At 36.3% G+C, this 24,483-nt stretch overlaps 1 protein-coding gene across 12 annotated transcripts in view; it reads left to right on the forward strand.

Annotated features, from left to right (window-relative positions):
- Positions 1 to 24,483, forward strand: part of NCOA2 (nuclear receptor coactivator 2) — a 270,883-nt gene that overhangs the window by 83,531 nt on the left and 162,869 nt on the right. For 9 of the 12 annotated variants that reach the window (XM_057737096.1, XM_057737109.1, XM_057737102.1 and 6 more), the window contains exon 2: positions 12,478 to 12,534. The gene's annotated coding sequence lies outside the window, so the exon portion shown is untranslated. Of the gene's footprint in view, positions 1 to 4,055; positions 4,116 to 12,477; positions 12,546 to 24,483 lie in introns of those variants that run through there. The other 3 variants (XM_057737101.1, XM_057737103.1, XM_057737100.1) reach the window with 2 other exon arrangements.

Raw genomic sequence — 24,483 nt, forward strand, 5'->3', positions numbered from 1 at the left:
AAAAAAAGACCTACTGTTACCACCTTTTAAGAAAATAAAAAGAAAATTTAATTTCACCAAATAATAAGCTCACAATCTAATAATAAAGGAGAATCCCAAATTTAACAAATTTAGTTTTATGGAAAAAATTTTTAACAGAAAATTAAAGCACTATATTTTTTTCCCACTTAGATTTAAACCTGGAAAAGCTTTGTTCTTAAGCTATATGCAAGGACACACTTTGAGGACCATGGGTAGAGTAGTTGATCTGTCAGAACTTTTAAAAAAACAGGAGCCGTATACAAATTATTTCTTTAACCACATTTTATGGCCATATTTATTATGTAGGTAACGGGGAAGATTAACTGGTATAATGGCCCTTATGAAAAGCACCTATTTTAGTATATGTTACTTAGATTCTTTTTCAATGCAGAAAGATTTTAGTTTCACTAAGACCTATAGAACAAAATCAGATTTGCTAACTAAATATAAATAAAACTACCAAATCATTAAGATTTAAATGATCAGTACTGTGCAGTGTTGTCTGGCTGTGACAAGCTTGCTGTTTACCACCTGCCGAGGTCAGGTACCTTTGAGTTCAGCATATACTACCATTGGCTATGTGACAGTATTTCACATCTCCCCGCCTTCTTTTTCCTTCCTTGAACTCATACAAAACTTTGTCCCTCAAGACTTAATATCAGAGATTAAAATAATACTAGCCTCTAATCCAATTGTAAGCACAAATCCAAGTAGTGAAATTAAATGGCAGTAAGCTTTCAACTATATAATGGTCGTCCATCTGAATTAACAGACCCCTATGTTAAATAATTTAGATTATCATCAGAATGAAAATATGATATTAGAAAATTTCATGGACATTTATATGCATTCTTAGTCTTTGGCGCTCCTAGTTTGAGGAAAAATTCAGCTGCAATGGGTTGTTTTCCTACCCGTCTCCCACCTTAGCTTTTAGAATTGTTTTATTTTCTTTTTTAAAATGTGATTCCTTGTGTCAGATAAAGTCCTCATTTTGTCATAGCCTTTAAGTTTTTTTCTTCATTCTGTCTTTTATGCTACAACATCATAGTATTTCTTCCATTTTCTTTGCTTCTATAAGCACAAGCCAATAATTGAATAATCTTGTTAGTGAAACATTGTAGGGCATTTCATTGGGTTGTATTGGGTGAATTCACTGGGTGAATTGATGCTTCAGGCTATTTTTGTAGTAGCTGGCTGTTAGAAAGCATCTTCTTGATATCAGATCTTTCCTTCTGGGGGAGGATCAGGAGGTGGGTGGACCGAGAAGTGTAGAGGAGTGGAGCCCGGCTGAAGGAACCAGGATGGAAACATCAGGGGAGACTGGGGGTCTTGGCTCAGAGAGCCCTAGATACTGCTAGCAGATCTTCCTCTTGCTTTAACTTGAGGAAATCACTTAACTTCCCTGACTTTCACCTTCCTCATCTGCAGAATGGAATTGATAGATGCCTATTTATGGAAAATATTAAAAATAACGCTTGTAACATTTGTATCAGAGTTGCTGACACCTGGTATTTAACACAAGGTGGCTCTCCTTGTTGTTCTGTGTTTAGCACGTTAGATCGCTCATCTCCAGATCTTTCAAGTTTTATTTCTATTTTGTATTGTTAGATATTTTATCTGTAAATTCTAGATTCACAACTAAGTAACAAGCCTCTCTCATACCTTTCTGGGTACATAACGCCCTTCTTTGGTGGGAAGGCGGACCCATATTTGATGATGATTTCCATGGCAGACTTCAGACATGATGACAGGGCCAGCATTTTGAGGATAGTATTTGTTTCTGGGTTCACAGGAAGTAAGTATTCTCATTGTCAGGAGAGATACTAATCTCTTTGAGCCCTCAGTTTTCCACGTGTAAAACTGGGTAATTACAGTAGATTATTTCCAAGTTTCTTTCAGACCTAAATTTTAAGGCAAAGTGGTGCTATTGTCACAGAGTCCAGTTTTCGCCATTGTTCTCAATGTTTTTGTCAAAACCAAGACACAGAGTAAAATGAAAAATTGCGTCTTAACTTTTTTAACAAGATGGGAAACTCTGTATAGGTCCACGCAATGAATCAAATTTCTGATGAAGTATCTTTTTTGATAATATTTCTTCTGAGTCACAGTTGGATCTGTGGATTGACTCTGAAATCGTACAGACAGACAATGAAAATGTGACTAGGTACTATGTGTTCTCCAAGAATAACTGGTCCCTTTTGCGCTTAGTAAGTTGCACTGCTCTTCTCCTACTAGTCTAGTGCTTATTTTTGGAATACCATAGTCTTTCTAGAACTCTGTAAAATATTGCTACATTTAATTATATCACATAAAATTGTAATTTTACTCAAAGGGGAGAAAACTTATCTGTGATATAAAATTATAGCTGTAAGCACATTATCCACACGTGGGCTGTTTTCCACTTGGAAAAAAAAATACCATTGTTTTGTTGCTTGCTACTTTCTTCTGTCTTTAGTGGGTTAGAGCTGCCTATTTAGAGTGATAGGAACTAGGGCCTGGAGTCAGGCAGACCTGGGCTTGATCTCCAGCTCTATCACATACTCTTTGATTTTAGACAAATTGTGTTACCTTGTCTTGGCTATAAAATGGGTATTATATAACACCTTCCTTTTAAAAAAGACATTCTTCTACCTTCTTTCATACTGAATATTTTTGTTTCTTTTTTTAAAGAATGTTGCCTTTATTATGTTGAAACGATGAGTATCTTAATGTAGTCATACACTATTGAAAGCTGCGGCCTCCCTGGAGGGGGTGGGAATTGACAGTGACAGTCATTTGGGGGAGAGGCCAGTCCTAAGAGAGGAAGCAAACTCAGAAGGGGAGCTTTTGTGGACAGAAGTTTTGTGCTGGTCCCTGTGACATGGTTTTTCAGGGTACTGCTGGGTATTAGGGGTTAAAGACCACCCCTCTCCTGTGTAGACAGATCATGTAGTTTTATTTTTTTTATTTTCTTTTAAACTTTATTTTTTTATTTACTATTTTATTATTTTTTTATTTTTTGCTGTGCATGGGCTTTCTCTCATTGTAGTGAGCGGGGGCTACTCTTCATTGCAGTGTGTGGGCTTCTCATTGCGGTGGCTTTTCTTGTTGCAGAGCAAGGGCTCTAGGCATGCTGGCTTCAGTAGTTGCAGCACATGGGCTCAGTAGTTGTGGTGCACTGGCCTAGCTGCTCTGTGGCATGTGGGATCTTCCTGGACCAGGGATCGAACCCGTGTCCCCTGCATCGGCAGGCAGATTCTTAACCACTGCGCCACCAGGGAAGTCCCGATCATGTAGTTTTAATGTTACTTCTGATTCACTTCCTTTTGTTATCCCAAAGTCCTGAGGTAATTGTGATACCGGCTTGTCTGCGTTTTACTCAGGGTTTTGAGGGGAGGCTTCTAGGCCAATTTTGTAGCAGTCATAGTGGTCGTTGCAGCATCAATTAGGGGGAAAGTCCATGGAGAAGGTGAGTTTCTGAGAGGAGTTCACAGTCTTATTCCCTCCCCCTGAGTAGACTTTTTCTTCCCCCTATTGTTAGTATTTGCAGGCTTTATATTTTATTTTATTAATGAAGGTAGACGTTTCCTCTCAAACTGATTTATTGTAAAAAATAAATTGATAATCTGTGGAAATCTTCTACTATTCTGGTGTATACAGTAGGCTTCAGTACCTGTTCTCATTTCAGTGGAAATGAAAGGGAACATTCAGGGCAAAATGATCCACACTTCTGGGAGAAAAACAGTTAAAATTCTACTCATAGTTTTTTGGGGCCTTTTATTTTGGGGGAACTGGTTGGTTGTCAGGTTGGCATGTTCTAGTCTTGGTGAGAGTCCTCCCTGAGACTTTTATTTCTGTTTAAGAAAGATTGATTTCTGCCCAATACATAATTGTTTCTTTTCTCTCCTCTAATTCTATTCAAGACTGTGTGTGTGTGTGTGTGTGTGTGTGTTTTGGCTGAGCACCCTAATTAAAGCCCCAGGACTCCTGCAGGAGCGTTGTTTAAAAGTCACTCGTTCAACCACAGGTTGTCTTCGTAATCAGAGATGGAGGAAACCTTACCCTTGCCCCCAGGACGCTCGCAGTCTAGAGGGGAAGAGACATTTTAGCATAAGGTAATCGTAATAGTCATCATTTACACCGGCTTTGTCCACTTGTCAACACTTTAACTTTCTCCAGGCACCTTTACATCTGTATCGTTCCACTGAAACTCTCCTTAGGAAGGGCATGGGCAGTTTCTGCTTGCTAAATCGGGTAGAAACCGTGCAGTTCTCACTGCCGAGCATGGAACAGTGTTGTCCACCCTCTCCTTACGGGAACTCCCTCTCTCAGATTCTGTGCTTCTCTCCCTCCTGCCTCTTAGGGAATTTCTTCTCATTCTCCTCGGCTAGTTCCTTTCCTACATAATTTTTAAAAGGAGGAGTTCGTTAGGGCTTAATTCTAGGCTCCCAGCTCTTTGTTCTTTATTCTCTCTTACCCATTTCTATGGATTTAAATGCTATTTTCAGGTTAGTGACTCCAAGGTTAGCATCTTTACTCCTCTTCCAAATTTGAGCCACGTACATTCAGCTACACGTGTGATTAATTTTTCTTCTAGGTCTGTCTCTGTGCAAGAATATTACCCTTTGGAAAGTTAGTTTTTATGGTCGTTGCCTTACCGTATTGGCTCTGATCATGATCCGTGAGAGACAAGATTGAAAGAAATGGTTATGTGAGATGTGTGGATTTGATGAGTATTTTATTTTTCATTATGTCATACAGTCAGTTGTGGACGTATACCTACCTGTAGCTTAGGAGTGTTTAAATAGGCAATATATCCTTTTCTACATATCTATTTTAATTATGACTTAGGGATTTTTTTATGTTTAGTAGGGATGAAAAGTTATTAAATCATAAATCTAAATCTCTACTTTTGAAATTGAGATATAGGTGTTGTACAATATTATTTGTTTCATATGTACAACATAGTGATTCACAATGTTTAAAGACTATCCTCTATTTAGTTACTATCAAATATTGGCTATATTCCCTATGCTGTACAGTATATCCTTGTTTATTTTATACATAGCAGTTGGTGCTTCTTAATCCCTTACCCCTCACTTGCCTCTTCTCCCTTCCCTCCCCCTTGGTAATCACTAGTTCTCTGTGTGAGTGTCTTGTTTTTGCTCTATTCACTAGTTTTATTCTTTTAGATTCCGCATTTAAAGAGTTTCATTAGTTAGAGGAGTCATTGTCTGCACTGGAGGTAGAACTCTTTAAACAAAGAAAGAAAACATAAGCTTCTCTGAAGTATATCAGAAGCTAATCAGTTAACTTATAGATTATTCTTCTGTCGTCTAGATGTTACTTTTAGCACCATTAACTTAATAATTAGGAAAAATTTTATCTTGTGTATGTAGTACCCATTATTTACATTAATTATTATGACTTTTGTAACAGCAACTTTGGATTTTTAATATTTTATTAATATATGAAAGGTATATTTTAGGACATTTTATTATATAAAATGTTATATATATCAAATAAAACTATAATGTCCTATTCAATAATCTGAAATAGTTCTCATAGTTAAGGCTTGAAAGTGTGGCTTTCCTCTTGTTATATGATTTGAAACATGCTGAGCTAAAGGCGTGTTTTATGTACAGTTGTTTGGGAGTTTTTGTGCTTTTAAGCAAAAAGTGGAAAAGTAAATTATTGCATTAATCCTGTATTCTGGGTATACGCTTCTGGTGGGTATATGTTCATATATGCCTGGCTGGAACTGTTGAAGAATCTCAAGTCATTTGATCAGTACTTCTAGTTTTTTCTTCCTTTCCCCATGCGTCCTCTTCATTTCCATCAACCTGTCTGGCTGGCTTGATGACTGGGGTGGTGCTGGCTAAATAACAAAGAAGACCAATAACAGGACCTGTGTCGGAACGTGAAGTGTGGCAGATGTATGGCTCCCCTTCGGCTTGTCCTCTCTTTCCAATAGCACATGCCATGTACTTTGTTGTCCATCAAAAATCAAGTTAGTTGTTACAGTTGGCAAATATATCTTCATTCGCATACCAACACTGATGTTGATGACTTCTGTTAATTGGTGGCAACCTTGAGGAAATTGTGAGGCTACATTTGAGTCAGGAAAAAATAAGGTCACGATTTTTTAACAGTGTCAACCAGGGGTGGATGATGTGGGGAATATCAGGCCGTTCACATTTTGGGCCATCTTTTTCAAATCAGGTTGGCAACAATGATAACAGTATCGAAATTTTCATAAGAGCCTAGTGGCTAAGAGAATGCATGGACTCAGCACTCAGACTCTGGGTTCGAATTCAGGCTTTGTCGCTACATCAGCTCTGTGACCTTGGACAAAGTACTTCGCTTCTCAGTTAAGTTTCTAAATCAACAAAATAGGGATGATGGTAGCAGTACCTGCCTCATAGGGTTGTTATGAAGATTAAATTAGGTAACTCTTATCAAGCCCTCTGTCCAGTGCTCTCATGAAAGAAGCAGTCAGTGAATGATAGTATTGGTGGTGGTGGTGGTGATTGTGGTGTTAAAACAAAACAGCAAGATATGGTCCTGCCCTCATCCTAGTAGTCAGAGAGTGCTCTTAGCTAGTATTACAGATGTCACTTCATTTTCTTCCTGGCTTACTTTGCTTCCTCTGGCTCTGTTCCTAACTATTCCTTACACACACACACACACACACACACACACACACACACACACACACACACACCTCCCAATAAAATAAAATATTGAGTACACCTTCTCCTAACCCTCCCTGCCTTTTAAAAAATCATCAACCAAAACCTTAATGCTGCCAGCAGTCTTTTTTGCCAGCAATGCTGAGTGATATAGGCTCAGTCCAGATTTTTTTTTTCTGCCTCAAAGTAATGATGTGTTAGTTGTGCTAGTTGATGCTCTACTTGGCAAATGCTCACACCACCATTTGCTACTAGAACTACTTTTAATCCTTAGATCCCTTTATCACACAATAACTTTAGCTATCACATAGGGAGAAAGAGCAGGGACACAGATACATTTTTAAAAATCATTAAAATTCTTAAGCATTAAAAAAATTGAGATATAATTTGCATACCATAAAATGCACCCATTTTAAGTGATTTAAAAGAGTTTTAGCAAGGTTATGCAGTTTTGTATGTCTCGTGTTTCTTATTCCTCTTTCTTTAGCATCACGGCAATCCAATTTTAGAATACTTCTGTCGGCCCCCAGTGTGTTCGTTTTCAGTCAGTTCCTGCTTGCATTCCCTGACCCACGATACCACTGATCTGTTTTCTATCTCTGTAGTTTTACTTTTCCTAGGAAAAATTTTGAATTGTTACCAGTTTTTGACTTTTCTGAACCTGACAGGAACATTCAAGAACAACTCTTTGTATGATCATCTGTCCCCAAGAGGAATGAAAACATCCCTTGGTATGAAATTGTTGGATTGCACGATGAGAAGCTCCCAAACTGTTTTCCAGAATGGCTGTGCTATTGCACTTGCCCACCAGCGAGGGCTGCGTTGTGAGGGTTCTAGCTTCTCCATATCCTTGACGACGCTTCAGATATTTTACTGCATAGGCTGTGGTATTTGGGTTTTGGTTTTAATTTCCATTTTCCTAATGCTCAGTACTTTTTTTGTGTACTTTCCCTATGATATATATAAAAGGTTTTCAAATATTTTGCTCATTGAATAAAGCTGAATTAGCTGTTTTATTGTCGTAGGAGTCCTTTATATATTCTATATACATCCTTTATTAGATACTTATTTAGCTCTTTATGTATTCTAAATACATGTATGTTATCAGATAATTATTTTGCCAGTATTTTCTTCCGGGCCTGTAGCTTTTGTTTTTATTTGTTAAATTATTTCTTCTGAAGAGCAGAAGTTTTAATTTTAAAGGAATTAAATTTTGTTTTTTTCTTTTATGGTCTTTACATTTTTCTTTTCTTTTATGCCTTTAAGTATCATACCTAAAATATTTTTTGCCTAATCCACAGTAATTTTCTCCAAGTGCTTTCTTCTACAAGCTTTGTAGTTTTAGTTCTTACCTTTAGATCTGTGATCCTATATATTTTTTAAGGACTTTTATTGAGATATAATTGACATGCAATAAACTGCATATATTTAAAGTGTACAATTTGATTTTTTGTTCTTATTAGTACTGTATATATGGCAATTCTAATCTCCCAATTCATCCCCCACCCGCCACACTTTCCCCACTTGGTGTCCATATGTCTGTTCTCTACATCTGTGCCTCTATTTCTGCCTTGCAAACAGGTTCATCTGTACCATTTTTCTAGATCCCACATATATGCATTAATATACGATATTTGTTTTTCTCTTTCTGACTTATTTAACTCTGTAGGACCATCTCTAGGTCCATCCATGTCTCTACAGATGTCCCAATTTCATTCTTTTTTATGGCTGAGTAATATTCTATTGTATACATGTACCACATCTTCTTTATCCATTCATCTGTTGATGGACATTTAGGTTGCTTCCATGACCTGGCTATTGTAAATAGTGCTGCAGTGAACATTGGGGTGCATGTGTCTTTTTGAATGATGGTTTTCTCTGGATATATGCCCAGTAGTGAGATTGCTAAGTCATATGGTAATTCCATTTTTGCTTTTTTAAGGAACCTCCATACTATTTTCCATAGTGGCTATATCAATTTACATTTCCACCAACAGTGCAAGAGAGTTCCCTTTTCTCCACCCCTTCTCCAGCATTTACTGTTTGTAGATTTTCTGATGATGCCCTTTCTGACTGGTGTGAGGTGATACCTCACTGTAGTTTTGGTTTGCATTTCTCTAATAATTAGTAATGTTGAGCAGCTTTTCATATGCCTCTTGGTCATCTGTATGTCTTCTTTGGAGAAATGCCTATTTAGATCTTCTGCCCATTTTTTGATTGGGTTGTTTGGTTTGTTTGTTTTTTTGATACTGAGCTGCATGAACTGTTTATATATTTTGGAGATTAATCCTTTGTCTGTTGATTCATTTGCAAATATTTTCTCCTGTTCTGAGGGTTGTCTTTTCATCTTGTTTATAGGTTTTTTTTTGCTGTGCAAAAAAAGCTTTTAAGTTTCATTAGGCCCCACTTGTTTATTTTTGTTTTTATTTCCATTACTCTAGGAGGTGGGTCAGAAAAGATCTTGCTGTGACTTATGTCAACATATGTTCTTCCTATGTTTTCCTCTAGGAGTTTTATAGTATCTGGCCCTACATTTAGGTCTTTAATCCATTTTGAGTTTATTTTTGTGTATGGTGTTAGGGAGTGTTCTAATTTCATTCTTTTACATGTAGCTGTAAAGTGTTCCCAGTGCCACCTATTGAAGAGGTTGTCTTTTTTCCATTGTACATCCTTGCCTCCTTTGTCATAGATTAGTTGACCATAGTTTATCTCTGAGCTTTCTATCCTGTTCCATTGATCTATATTTCTGTTTTTGTGCCAGTACCATAGTGCCTTCATTACTGTAGCTTTGTAGTATAGTCTGAAGTTAAGGAGTCTGATTCTTCCAGATCCTATCTATTTTGAGTTAATTTTTGTACATGGTGCAAGGTAAAGTTTGAGGTTCTTTCCCCACCTCCATATGTATAATCAGGTTTTGGTACCGTTTATTGAAAAGACTGCCCTTTCCTCATTGAATTACCTGCCACCTTTGTTGAATATGAGTTGATTTGTGTGTAGGGGCCTCTTCTGTTGTTTATCCTTATGCCAATACCCTACTGCTTTGATTATTATAATTTTATTGTAAGAGTTGAAGTCAAGTAGTATCTTCTCGCTTTTGGTGTAGTCTTAAAGTAGTCCCCATTCAAAACTTTGCTAGCAGGCTCCATGTTTATGCATATTTCTGGGCATCTATGGGCAGATAAAGCTATTAAGACATCTCAGGGAAAATCAGTTCTCTTTGGGGTTGGGTAGACCTGAATTACCTGTCACTTTATGGAGTTACCTGTCACATCTAGCAGCATTTAGCAGGATCATACTGGGCAGAATCATAATTACGTGTAATGCCTATCACATAGCAAGTGCTTTATGTAATTATCTCATTTAATACTTCCAAGATGCTGCGAAGAGGACACGATTATCCTCATTTTATAGTTGAGTCCACAGTAACATTTCCTAGGTCATACACCTAAGCAGCAGCTAGTGATGGAACAATATTGACAGCAGCAGTATTCACATGAGAAAGCCAGGTTTTGAAACCTCACCTGCTCGATGATCTTAACCCTAGGTTCTTTCAGCTGCTCCGGGCGGCCTTCTTTATGGAGAGGAGGTTTATCTTTTTAGTTTACACAGTGGAAATAGTAGTGGTAGTAAGAGAGAAAAAGACGACATGTATCCCTCTCTTTTCTTGCAAGGTTCCTGTCTTTCCTTCTGTTACTCTGCAAGGCCCAGAGCACAGTCTTTCCCTGTCCTTCCCTTGAAACTCCTAAAGTAGCTTCCTGAAAACTATCAGGACTCATAGAACAGTTAGGGGGATGTCGATTTATTATAGGTTGTCATTGCCTGTTCCTGTTGCTCTAAATAGCTATTATTTTCCCTTAGTGACTTAGAAAACATTTTGTAATTTTATGTTTATAAGTATGTTATTAATTCTTCTGGTTTAAAATGTTACACCGAGGTGTCATACTATACTATGGAAATTATCCACATCTTCTGTCTTCATGTTTTTATGTATCTTTCTTTAGCTTGGGTTCATTAGCACTTTTTCCTTATTATACTGGCACATTCATAAAAACTTTCTGAGTGGTATAGATCAAGCACTCATTGTTTAATATCATCATTCGTACTCTGATCACAAGTTGCATAGTGTGATGTCCTTGAGTAAATTAGTTGTTGGTGTAGAATCAGAATGGGCTTAAGTAGGCCAGCATAATGAGTACCTTTACCCCAGCAGTGCTGGAAAGACTTGATGACCCCTATTACATAACAGTTTATTGCACACTACTCACTGGCTGCCACTTGAGGAGAATCCATTCGTTTTATTTACTGTGATAACTTCTTATTTGCATGCAGATTTCCTTTTGTTTGTCGTGAATCACCTCTGCCTAATACCCTAGCTGCATTTCTTTACTTATGATGGTCTCCAGATTGATCAGGTCCTGGTAAAAATCAAAATGCATTTTTCCCCCCTTTTTGAAATCAGATGTTTCTAGTGCCTTAGAAAAATGGCAGTTTGGGTATTAAATTAACATTAGCTTTTTTCTATTATTAGGTTTTATTTATTATTTTAAAGAGTAAAGGGCTCAGAGAGTTAATACTCTTTGAAGTCTGATAATGAGTCGAAATATGAATTATTACTGATTAGTGTCACCTGAAGGAAAAAAATGCAGTTGTAAAAACATTCCTTGAAGCTAATTAAATCTAGTAGTACATAATAGTTAAAATAAAGACATACTACTACTAGTAGCGGTCATGCAGTTTTTCTTATGTCTGTCATGTTCACAAGAGTGATAAACATTAATCCACATAAAATATCATAGGCACACATTGGTTGTGTTCTTATTCCTGACTGTGCTTCTTGGAAATAAACTTTGTGCAGTGGAGGTGATTCTTGTGTGGATCAGAGAAAGTACTGCATGGTCCTTCTTCACTAAGCTCTTTGTTCTCAAAGGTACATACCCAGGTGAAACTTGGTTGCTCTCATTATTGAAAATGTTCACTTCTTCCTTTCGTAATCACTCTTAAACTCTTGCAGATTGTCATATATAGCATCAGTTTTTTTTTTTTTTTTTTGGCCATGCCACGTGGCTTGCACGATCCTAGTTCCCCAACCAGTGGTTAAACCCAGGCCCCTGGCAGTGAGAGAGGCAAGTCCTAACCACTGGACCGCCAGGGAATTCCCTATAGCACCATTTTGACATCATTTTACTCAAGATTTTTTTTTTTTGAGATAAATTATTCACTTTTGAATTGCCTTAGGCAATTATGACAGATTTTTATTTTAGTAATTTCAAGCCTTTCTATTCCATATAGACAAACTATATATCACAGCAAATTAAGATCAGTTTGTGAACTTAATTAATTAATTAACTTGTTCCATCATTCATTCATTCGTTCATTCAGCAAACATTTCTTGTGTACTGTGTATTTCTTGTGGACTGGGCATTGGGCTAGGAGTGCAGTGTGGAAATGGGTAGCTCAGGCCTCCTCTGCTTTTGTTCTGCTTTCAGGGCTAGTGATAAGACAGGCAGCTACCAGAAAGTGTAGCAAGTGTTATGGCGGGAACTCAAAATTGCCCAGTAAACACTTCATAATTCACACTGAAATGTAGCCTTATGTGTCTTACATTCGTTTGTACAAATAGAAGTAATGCAGCAAGGCTGCTTCTCGATTTACCATGCAGTTTAGTGGAGAGATGTCATTAATGAGTATTACTTGTATATTGGTTGTAAAAAATCACACCCACTCTGATGAGTCTAACTGGATTCTGCATTTTTAATTCATATTTGTTTGTTTCTTTATATTGCAGATTTCTCTTGGATTTGGCTACAAATTTATAGATCTTCTGCACTGTGTACAGGCACAGGTGAGTTAAAAGTAAGCTTTTCAGTTGGTATATTTTGATTCTGAAGTAAAATCAGATATTTAAAATTATACTGTTTATAGTTTAGGAAAATAATACATAAGTAGCATGAATATAATTTTTAAAATGTATATTTGTCTATATTTGTTTTATTATGGAAATTCACTGTGAATGTGTTGGAAATGATATTTGAAGGTAAAATGGCCATATCTGTTTATCAGTGTTTATAGTGTGTCTTTGGGAAGAGTTTACATTTACCCATTGGATGAGGTGAATTATATAATTTCATAGCCTGGTAAAATGTTTACATTTGTTTGTCTGTGGAAGTAAAAGAAGGGTTGCTATCGATTTTGGCAGCAAATGTCAGTCTTAGATGGGTAGATTTAATGAGCAGGCTTTTCTGGTCCAACCAGTCTGAAATAGCTTCTCAGTCACTCCTTATCACACAACTTATTTTTATCATAATGTTTATAATCATGGGCCATATTCTTATTTCTAGGCTCCCCTACTAGAACATAAGCTCTGTGAACATTGGGGCCATTTTTGTCTTGTTAAAAGCAGTGTCCGTGACCCTTAGGTTTCCCTCATTGTATAGGAAAGACTGAATAAATGTTTGTGACGTTAATTATTGGGTAATACATATTAAGAATTTATTTATATTCAGAGTCATTGAGCTCTGCATCTGTAAATACCAACTAGAATAGCTCCTTATACTTATTTCTAAATATGAAATTATATCAGATACTTTAAGTATATCGCTCATAAATGTTCAGAGAAATTACCTGTGCTACATATTTTATGTACTCAGGTATCATTAATCAGGGTAGAATTCAGAGGATAATGCTTCCAATTCTGTATTTATTTTGTCACCACCCTAGTAGGTTCTTAGGATCAAGTGATGGATAAACCTGAAGCAAGTATGGGAGCGTCTCACCTCCATCATGCTACCATGTTGGAAATGTTTTGTGTTATCTTTATAGAGAGCAAAGTGTCAATATATTTGACATTAGTTGTCCAGTTTTAATCCCTGAAAACCAAATAAGTTAAAAATTTCCCATTACCTGTCACTACATACAAAATGTAATTTACTTAAGTTGTTTTCTCTTTATAGATTGGGGGAAATTTTTGGTCATTTTTCTGCCCTCTGTATTGATGTTTGAATTTGTTATGAAAGATAGCTTTATGCATAAGCTGACCACCTGTTTCCTTGTGTCCTTGGCAGTTTTCTTTAAGTGTTCCAGGATGTGAATCGCTACTCTTGGCTTCTTGTCTTTTGTTTTTTTGTGTGTATTATTATTTGACCTGTTTCACCTTCTTCAGGCATTGGTCTCTCCTTCTGCCATCATGGTTTTTCATTTATAGAAAGAACTAAGTCTGATCTTTAGGCTTTTTTTTTTTTTAAGTAAAACTTTAGGAATTACACAGCCGTTTCTTATTCACATCTAATTTACAAGTACAATTTGCAGAGATTCCTTCGATAATACTGATAACAGCAGCTTACTTATTGCTCCCTCACTGTGTGCCAGGCATTATGTAATTGCTTTTCATTATCTTCAGAATAACAGATAAGGAAATTGAAGCTGAGAGAGGTTAAGTGACTTTCCCAAGGTCATATCAAGTAAGTGGCAGTTTGCCACTCCAAAGGCTTTGCTCTTAACCCCTGAGCTCCATTTTCTGCCTAAATAGCCCCGAATACAAGCATATTTGTGGCAATAAATGTAATATAGGAAAATTATATTCATATTTGAGGACTGAAAAATTAATTTTAAAATCAAATGCTGTTTTGCTTATATTTCATTAGTAGGTCTTAACTTTTAACCTTTATTTCAAACTGTGAAACATGACAACTCATTTGAAATTTAATGACGATCTAAACAATTTAAAGTTCCACTCTGGCATTTAATTTCATACTTACTTTTGGGGGGCAGGTGCATGGGAGAAAGCCATTTGGATTCCTTTTTTTTGTTATCAACATGGTATACTGTGAGTCAGCATTCTTTATCCCTTGCAATATTATATAAAAATTTTAGGTTATGAGTGGCATCTGTGGTTTGTTGGATGGATCACTTTTCCTACAGAGAACAGGTTGTGTGAAATATTGTGACTGTAGAATTACTTAGAACCCTTATCTTGGAAGGTGTAATAATTTCTGTCTCCGCGGGAAATTTTTTTAGTTAAAGAAATGAAGTGACATGGCTTTGAGGGTAAAGCAGGAGTGGTCCAAATAGAACTTCAGCTTTCCTTATTTAATTTACTTACAAGGACATATTATACAGAAATATTTTGAGTCTTAAATGTACAATATTGCGGACAAAATGTTCTTGAAGGCAGTGTTGTTGAATATATCTTAAAATTTTGATTTGAAAACATGGTTAAGTATACTTCCCCACACTTTCCTAAAGGATTATGTCTATGAATGTTAAGTGCAAATTCCAGATTTGAGTATAGGGAAAGGGAATTCTGTAGTTTGTATTTAAAAAGACAAAATTAATTTAACAGACTGAACTGCTTCCTAATCTATAGCTATATCAGTGTTTCCATTGCAGTCTCACATTTTAAGCATTTTTAAAGTTGGCCAATAAAATTTTCTCAGAATTGATAGTCAAAACAGGAACGAGTGTTAGATAAATCTGTTTGACAACAGAGCCTTGAAATGTAATTTTCCCTTTGCTATGGAAACTTGAACTCACTGTGGATTCATATATGTTTTGGATTTACTTATAAATTTATTTTCTCTATGTTAGGGATATCTGGGGTGAGAGGACAGGGTGGCATGGGTGGGTGTGGAGTTGTTCACACGTACTAGGTGGAGCGCAGCTCTTCAGTACTAACATGTAGAAAGAGTTCTCCAAAGTACAGTAAGGCCTGATCTACTTGAGATATTAATACATTTTGTTGCTATATACTAAATGCTGAATGCTGAACACTATATTAAGCATATCAAGACAAAAGAAATAATGTCCATATTGGATATGACATGGTTAAAAGAACATTTCAAATGAATATTTGTTGGATTTTGAATTCCCTCTTTGCTCATAGATATGAGAAGATTTGTGATTAGGTGTCCGATTTAACTGAGAAATGTGTAAATTCCCATGAAGATGGGCAGCTTGATGTGAGCTACAAATCTGAAGTTTTGAGCATTGTCCCCTGAAAATCAGTATTATTCTAAACCGAAATGTACTATATTCAAATATATATCTTTTGCTTTAGGCAAAAATCTGCCAGCATTTAATTGTTTTGCTATTTTTGTGGTATTTCCTTCAGATGTCAGCATGGTAGGCACTGTGATTTGGAAAATAAATATTTTGACAGTTGACAAAATGCCCTCAGTCGTTTAGCTATTCAGTCTAGAATCCTAATCCTACCCCCCTGGGTCGAACCCTCTGCTCCTTGTGTGTAGAATGGACTGCTGAACTCAGGACAAAACAGGCTTACTGGTAGGTTGAAATAATCTTCCAGTGGGTGTTATTGACACAAAGCCACAGTTGGAAACTGTTTGTATGACAGGCCAGTTTTCAAAGCATTTTCACTCTTCCATTTTCCTCCGCTTTTATGCATGCATTCACATAAACAAACTAGCTTACTTTTCTCCGTAAAACTACATTCAGTCCGCACTGTTACTGCTCCTTTCCTCCCTCCTTCCCTTTACCTCCAGACCATCCCTCCTTCCTTCTAACTCCCTGTTCTTTCAGAATAGGAATTATTTATTTTGTATTAGTCTATGCTGAGTGCTATGGGAAATATAAAGAATAACTACCAAAAATTGTTCAAATGGAAAAGAAAGTGTCACGCAAATTTAACTGCATATTTCCTTGCTGGTTCTTTTTACATTGAAATTTGGCTTTCTGATTTTTCTCTTAAAGAAGGAAACCGAGCCTTGATTTCTGAATTATATGTCTGTTTCTACTAAGAGCCTTAATCTATCCATGCAAGTAGAGGTCAAGGCAACAGCAACAACAACAAAAGCTGTCTCTCATAAGTAAATCCTTTGTTTACATGGCTTTAACTGTACTTTCAAAGTGTGCTCCTGGGAAGGTACACACCTCTTGAGGTGGGTGTGTTGTGCTTGGTGAGGTTGAACAGCCCCAGAGTCCAGGCAGTCTCCATTTAGAACAGTGGCATTTCAGTTTCCATAGGTACAGACAAGCAACGTGATGTAAGCATAGTGCTTTGCTGAAAGATTTACCAGAAATACAACAGAACTTGGTTCTTCTGGTTCATCCAGATGCTAGAATAGCAAAATCTAGAATTATAGCAATTTTAAAACATAATTTTTAATAAAATTCATAAGGATGTTTCTTGGATTGTAAGTTGAGTTTCAGTGTAGAGAGAGTTCACTGTGAGAGCACTGGGTTTTTTTAATTGAAAAATTCTAAGTGTGACTTCTATCAGCATCGCTGATATTCTTTGGAAACAATTAAAATTAAAAGTATTTCCAGTCTATACCTTGTATAGATCTTTTGAGTTAGCGTGTCTTAGAGGAAGAAGCACTGCAGCTACAATCTTCTGAGAAAGAAGTGGGCTCTGATTTCTTAGCTGTGCTTTTCTGTGCTGTAGTACAGATGTGTGTGTACCCAGCAGTGGAGAGGAGTGGTTGCAGATTGTTAATAAAATGTATATTCTCCTGCCTTTTTTTTTGTTATTGGCCTTCAGATTTCAATTCAAACTTGTATGTCCTATTACCTGGATAGTAGAGTTGTTAGCTTTAGAGAGAAGGTCTCTGATAAGCCGAACTTCACATTTATGTCACCATAGTGACAAATATGTGGCATTTGATTTGGGGTCAGTTATTAGGAATTTTAGCTATGCTGTTCATTTTCGTTTTGGAAGAAAGTGACAGATACATGTTATTTTCTAGACAGGTATTGAATTTGAGTCAGCTGACCTTGCCAGAATTTCCTTAAAAAGAAAAGAGCAAATCAAATCGGCTGCTTTCATTAAACACCTCATAGTTTTATTTTTGAAGCACAAATCATTTATGTCATTCTCCACTGTTCATAACACTAGGTATAAGGGGTAAATTAAACATTTATTTATAAAGTTATCCATGCCCATAAAATTATTTTCCTCCCTCCCTCCCTTTTTTTTCTTTTTTTTTTTTCTGATTCTTTGCCATTAGGATAGAGAGATTTCCACTGAGACTTCTAATTGCTAGCGTGAGACTCAGAAAAACTAGACATGACCAGAGAAGTTAACAGTAAATTTTGCAACTTATGATTTTAACCTAATTCCATGCATTAGGTTGTCTAAGCCTTGTTTGCTAGTTCATGAATGATTCATAGGTGTCTACAATCAGTGGAAGTATATTTTTTGCTCTAGTCACAGCTACACTTCTGCCTTCTCATCCAAAAAGAGCCAAGGGAGAGGAAGAAATATGTAGTGTTTAATAATGGCTAAATAGGAATTTAACCATGTACTGTCGACGTATGTTCTCTAATTTTGGAGGATCTCTTAAGCACATGTCTCCATGCAAGGTTGAGACTGTGATGCCGTAGTCTGTAGGCTTGTTTGCCTTCACTTTCGGAAGTATTCAAAAATAGTGAATTAATTTAGAATTGATTAATTTGAGGACTTGCGTTCCTTAAATCACAGTTTTGGCCTTTCTGGTGCCAGTTACATAAATTTCATAAGCAGAAATCATACCTGTGAAATTTTGTGGTCTCTGCCTAGAGGACCCGAAGTCTGTTAGCTATCAATATCACAGAATTGGAGGCCAGCTTTTATTGTACCTCCTCGAGAAGAGAAAAGGACTGAAAAAGCAAGAGTGTGATGAGCTGGGGTAAACGTCAGTGGACAGACGAGTGGGTGAGCTTATAAAAGAGCTGCCAGCGCCTTACATGAATACTGAGACTTTGAAGTCTTTACCTGAACTATAAAAGAATACCTTTGAAGAAACAACTGTGTCATAATTATTGAATTGGTGACTTAAATTAGAGAAAGCCGGGGCCAGGGGAAAGAGTTTATCTCGCAGTTTCTTACAGTGCTTTGTCACAAAAAAAGCTATTTGATCTAGATTTCTAATTCTTCCTTTTATATGGCAGTTTTATTACAGTCCAGAAAATAAGCTGTTCCTTAGGTTATAAGATAGAGTGTGAAAACAGAAGATAGTTTTGAACTAATGTATTTTGAAAACTACATGGTGGTTACGCATGCTATTATATTTGAATGCAAAGGAAATATAAAATTCCTTTGACTTAAATTAAACATCTGTTAGACAAATTAGGTTGGTTTTATGAGTTTTATTTCTATACTATGGTTGACTTTGTTTTATTAACCCAGTGGAATCTTGATTTTAGATTTTCTTTGAAGCTAGATGCTTTGGAACATTAAAATTTTTCTCTAATGTAGAAATTAAATGTTTATTGTTGCTGCTGCTTCAAAATATTCCCAAAGTTTCATAAAATCTCTATATCTAACAGGTAAGTTATTACTTCTTTGAACTTGTTCACTGACACATTTATATTATATGTCAAGGTCCGGTTCAAACGTTCTCTTTAAGTATCTTTTGAAAATATAAAATCTTAGCCTTTTGTCATGTACTGCTGTCATCTTTTAAATGTATTTTGATTTTAACATATCCTAAATATCAATATATATTGCTTTAAGCCATAATGTGTGCTCACTGTGTTTGTCTATTTCCTATCTTTTAATTTTTTTCCTCATTTTTAAGAGGAAGGAAAAAAAAGACAAAACCTTTTTTCTATCACACCACAGTGGCTGTCATCAAAGCTGTTCAACCCCCGCAGTAGTGGCAACAGTCCCCACGGACATTCTGCCGACGTGGCCGCCCTGAGTCCTGAGGGGCCCAGAAATGCCACACTAGGAGCCGTATGCTTACTTACTTCATGACTGTTCTTGAGCCTAGGGACCATTTTATAATCTATTTATTCCCATAAATTTGATACCTGTGGCTTATTCTGGTGTTCCTACTTCAGAGTTTTTTAATTGTCATTACTTGTACTGAGGTCTCTGCTGATTAAGGGTCCTGTTTCCTACTAAACTTCAAGGGCTGATTATGAAAATAAATACATGATCATTCGTTTTTATACTACAGTGAGGTTTCATGAGGTAAAATTTTCACAGTGTTTTGAAGCAGAGATAAATGTAGGTTACCTTGATGGGTAGAGAGAAAAGGAAAAATAAACATTTACTATTATTTTTGGCAACGCATGGTTCTTGGCCTTTACATGTTTTATATCAGCTTAAACTCTGGGTAAATGCTTTGTGTCAGGAATTGAAGTATGTTCTGATTGTGTCTAAATTCTCTTTGCTTGAAGTCAAGACTAAACCACTTATTGTTTTCAGAGCATTCAGATTTTATATCCTGGGCCATAATGTCTATAGTGAAACAGAACTTTGTGTCTTTCAACTCATCTGCTTTTAATTGAATCTTGTAACAATTGCAGAGACATTTTGTGCCATATTCTATATTAGTTGAGGAAAGTGATTCTTATCTCAGAAAAGGAGACTTGATTAACTGATCCCATCAGATACTACAAAATGAGTTTTGTCAGAAGTGCTCAAAAGATGTGAATCAAGGATGTGAAGGAAAAAAAAGAAACATGAAGGAAGTTGAGTTAAAAGCATCCTATGTCATTAAAATTTTCTTCATTATATAGAGCAGCATGTCAATGTTTTGTTTTTTCATTGTTTTGTTCACAGAACATTTTTAACATCACTGCTGCCCATATAGGCTCATTTAACTTTTCTGTGTCAGTGTGTCATTAGATACGTAAATTTGTTTTATTTAAAAAAACATTACTATATTACCAAAGATTGATAATCAGGAGGGTATCCCAAGCAGGTGGAAAGTAGGACATGAACACAAATTAAGACTTAAATGTTTGTCGTCTAATTAAATGTACATTTTACTTATATTTGATTACATGTCATAGTTACAGGTCAGTCAACAGTGTGGTTTCAGTACAGAGATATAAATGTGGAACCAAGTGTTATCAACACAGATCCTGTTTTAATCCTAGTACAAATGTAATAAAAAGTTCTTGGAACTGAGAGATCGTTTATAATTGCTAGTGTGCATATTGTTCTTATCATGTGCCAGGTAGTGTTCTAAGCTCTTCCCATAATAATCCACGTAACCCTCAAAAAAAAGCTTAGTAAGTAGCTGCTGTTAGGATCTCGCTTTAGAGATGGGGAAAGCAGGCACTGAGAAGTCCAGTGACGTGCGTGGTGATGTGCATCTAGTTTAACTAGCTAGTTTGAGGCAGAATTGGGACTCAAACCCAGGCTGTCACTGGTAGTCTTTTGCCTGTGGAAGTTCATTCTCTTAAAAAATAAAGAACAATTAAACAGACTATGCAAACAAAAGAAACAGTAATTTCAAAATAAAGTTTCAAGCTGATTTTCTAAATATGGGAAAGAACATGACAGGGCGTGGCACTGTATTGGGTGTCCCCGCCCTCCCAGTGAGGGGCTGCGGGTCGCAGAGTTGCTAAATTGTATCCTATATCAGAAAGGATTATCTGACATTAATTAATAAAGGGAAGTGCAGGTCACAGAAATTATGTTAAGCTGTTCTTTGGCTTCAAATGAGGTTACACAGATAATTCATTCAATGGGATTTGGATTTAGATGTTTTATTAACATGGGTTGTTTTGTTTTAATGGATGGGAAAAGGGCTACCTCACTTTCTTTTGCATGTTCTTCTCTTTAAAAATAACCTTAGAGGTTTTCCTCAGTTAAAAAAATCTTCAAAAGGAATTTCTTGGACTGCCCATATTAAGAACCCTATGACCTTTTCTCACAAAGAGAAGAAAACGCTCCATTCTAAACCAAATTTCAGTTGTTATTTAGAAAAAATTGTATTTCTAAGAGTGACTAGAGAATTCTTCCAATTACTTTACAAAAAGTGTAACTTAGATTGAAGAACAGTTTCTGTTTCATGTTGACTATGTTATATTTTAGATAATCATGGTTAAATGAACAGATGTGACATTTACATTGACATTTACATTTTATAAAATGTTTAAAAATTAGGCTACCCTCCCTCTCAGATTTCCCCCAGTTTTTTTTACACAGGTTTGCAATAGGATCAGTGCTTAGTGTTTTTAGGTGCTTATGAGTTTTTGTGATATAATTAACAGTATTCACCATCAACACAAAAAGAGGTTTTAATTACTTACCACCTCAAATTTCGTTTATTCACAGCTGCCAGTTTCCTTTTTCTCTTTTCTTTCAAAGCTGTTTTTAAGCAAATATAAAATAATTTAATTAATACTGTGACGTGCTTTCAGTGTTTTAATAATTTACTCTATTTCTTAAAGCACTGATTACACCTACCCCTAAAATTTTTATTCTGAGTCTTTATTTCTATTGTACCTCATGATTGTTAGTAGTCTCTTAAAATTTTTTGTTTCCTATACCCCCTAGTAATGACCACATCTTTTAAAAATAAAATATAGAAATATTTTTGTAAATAAGAATATAAAGGAGTTTTAAGAAGGAATGTTTTCTTGCATACCTACATTCTGCTAGTCCTTAATATATATATTATTTCATCAAATTCTTACTACTATCAACTTGGGTGAGAGAAATTATTCGCATTTTATATATGAAATCACTGAGGCTCATGGAGGTTAATCAGTGTCGTATAGGGAGGCAAGTAGCTCTAGACCTTGAAACTGGGACTGTGTATTCCCCAATCTGTCCTCTTTCACATGCCGCGTAGCCGCCTCTAGTGATGCCAACGGAACTTCTTGATTAGGTGAAGCTCTGGTTTGTTTCTTATTCCCCGGCTGACCAATGGTCTTTCCAATTTAGTCTGTATTCATTTTGGAACACAGAGTTACTGTGCACAGAGCAAAGTAGGAATGTTTTAGGTGTACAGAAGCAATATATACAGCCTTTGTTCCACCCACATCTTTTATGTAAGAAGACAAATGGAAATAGAACATAGTTACATAAATGGGATTACAAAGCAATGTAACAACAAATGTAAAATGAGGTATTGTAGTAGGTGCATAGTGTGGGAAGGTAGGGGACACTGGGCCCATCGCTGTCCCTTTCTTGATACTCTTGACCTTGTGGTTATCTTGCTTTGACACCTACAACCTACAACCCTCCTGTGTATTCAAGATCATTACCACACGAGTAGCTAGAAATGAAACAGATACAGGATATCTTTTGTTGATGGGACACAGTTGCTACAAAGACAGAAAAATAACTGCTAGTTACAGTCTTAGCTGAAAGTGTCCTGAGAATGTGGACTCTTAATGGTGGCTACTACGTTCCAGGCCTGACCCAACTAGACTGTAAATTTTCCTTCTCTAGATGATCGGGAGGAAGCCATTAACACTTGGGTTTATACAAAGTACTGAGTAAATTCTTAGATTTTAATTTACCTACTAGAATTTAATAAATTATATCTGAGATAGATATATTCTCTAATTGAACCTCTTGTTGAAGAGGTATAAAAGACGGTTAATAGTTAATACTTTTATATAAGGATATTATGTCCTTTTTACAAGTAATCAGTTGCAGGTACCCTGGACAGAGAGAACAGAAAAGGTCCAGTGTTACTAAGTAAAGCCTACCTTAAAAAAAAAAAAAAAAAAAAAAAGCCTACCTTGAGGGCCCTTTATTCTTAATACCAATTTGAGTCTAATCTGTTCTTCCTGTTTTTAAAAATTAGCTTTGATCTTCCTCCTCCTCTTCCCCCTCCCCATCCTCTGCTTTCTCATCTCTCAGATTCCTCTTCCTCATCTAGGTTGAGTTACATTTCTGAAAATTTCAGTTCAACATCTCAACAGCATTTCCCAGCTGAGCTTTACCTATTGTCCAGGCCATAGACTCTACCCTTTCTCTCTTTTTTTCCCTCCTGGTGTTTCTTGTCTATTTTAAGCCTTAAAGTCGTAACTGATACTGCCACAGGGTAGAGGCAAGGCTTCTTTCCTGAGTAACAGCCCAATAATCAGTTGAAATCATCTTTAATAGCACACACATATATACATGTATCCATACATATACACAATCACTTAAGAAATGATACTCACAAGATAACCCAAAGGATCTGATCAGGCGTTTGGTAACGGACAAAATGGAGATGGGATAGAGTAGCCCAGAGAGCTGAGGCCTCTCCCCACTATGTTTTTTCCTTTCCAGCCTTCGAAGAAGAAATACATATGATGAGAGCTAGAAACCTTTAAAAAATGATGGGTCAGCGCTTGAAAAATCTATTTCCTAGGATTTCTCCCTCTTGAAAAATCACTGAGTATTTCTACTAAATTTTCCTTTCACATACGTTTCCTTTGTGATTACTTCCTGACCTCCTCTGCTTACACCCTCTCAAGCCTCCTTCTAGGGGGAGAAGAAAGAGAAAGAGGAGGACATCTATTCTAAAAATTTGCTCCGAACTAGGGCTTTGCACGGATTGTTAGTTGGGAGCACAGTCTAGAGATTCCGAGGATGAAAGCACAAAAAGAGGTTTGAACAGCGATTAAGCATGTTACCTTTACACTCTAGCAGATAATCATTTGGATTTTTCCTCTTCTCGTCACATTGCGGGCGTACATTACTGTTGTCAAGAGGTGTCGTCATCGTTGGCAGTCATCTACTAAGGAGATGAGAGGGCGATTTTTTAAAGGAGGGACTGTCTGTCACTCATTTATTCCAGAGGAGTACTTTTTGAACATACATATTTCTAAATTTGTTAGAGTAAACTTGGGAGAAAGAGAAAGAAAATTCACTCAAGATATCACCAAATTAAGCAAATATTATGCTTTGACATATTATCAGAAAATGCCATTTTAGCAGTTTTGTCTTTAATTTAGAATGTTTTCCAGGTAGACCACATAAAGACTTTTAATACTTTTTTTTACTGATTGCTCTAGCAGTTGCTATAGCAAATAAAAAGTTAAGCTTCAGTCCTTAGATCTGTGCGTCTTACATTAGAAAAGGCACACGTGGGCTTCCTAGGTGGCGCAGTGGTTA

Source organism: Hippopotamus amphibius, chromosome 5 (genome assembly GCF_030028045.1).
Source record: "Hippopotamus amphibius kiboko isolate mHipAmp2 chromosome 5, mHipAmp2.hap2, whole genome shotgun sequence".
NCBI lineage: Eukaryota > Metazoa > Chordata > Mammalia > Artiodactyla > Hippopotamidae > Hippopotamus > Hippopotamus amphibius.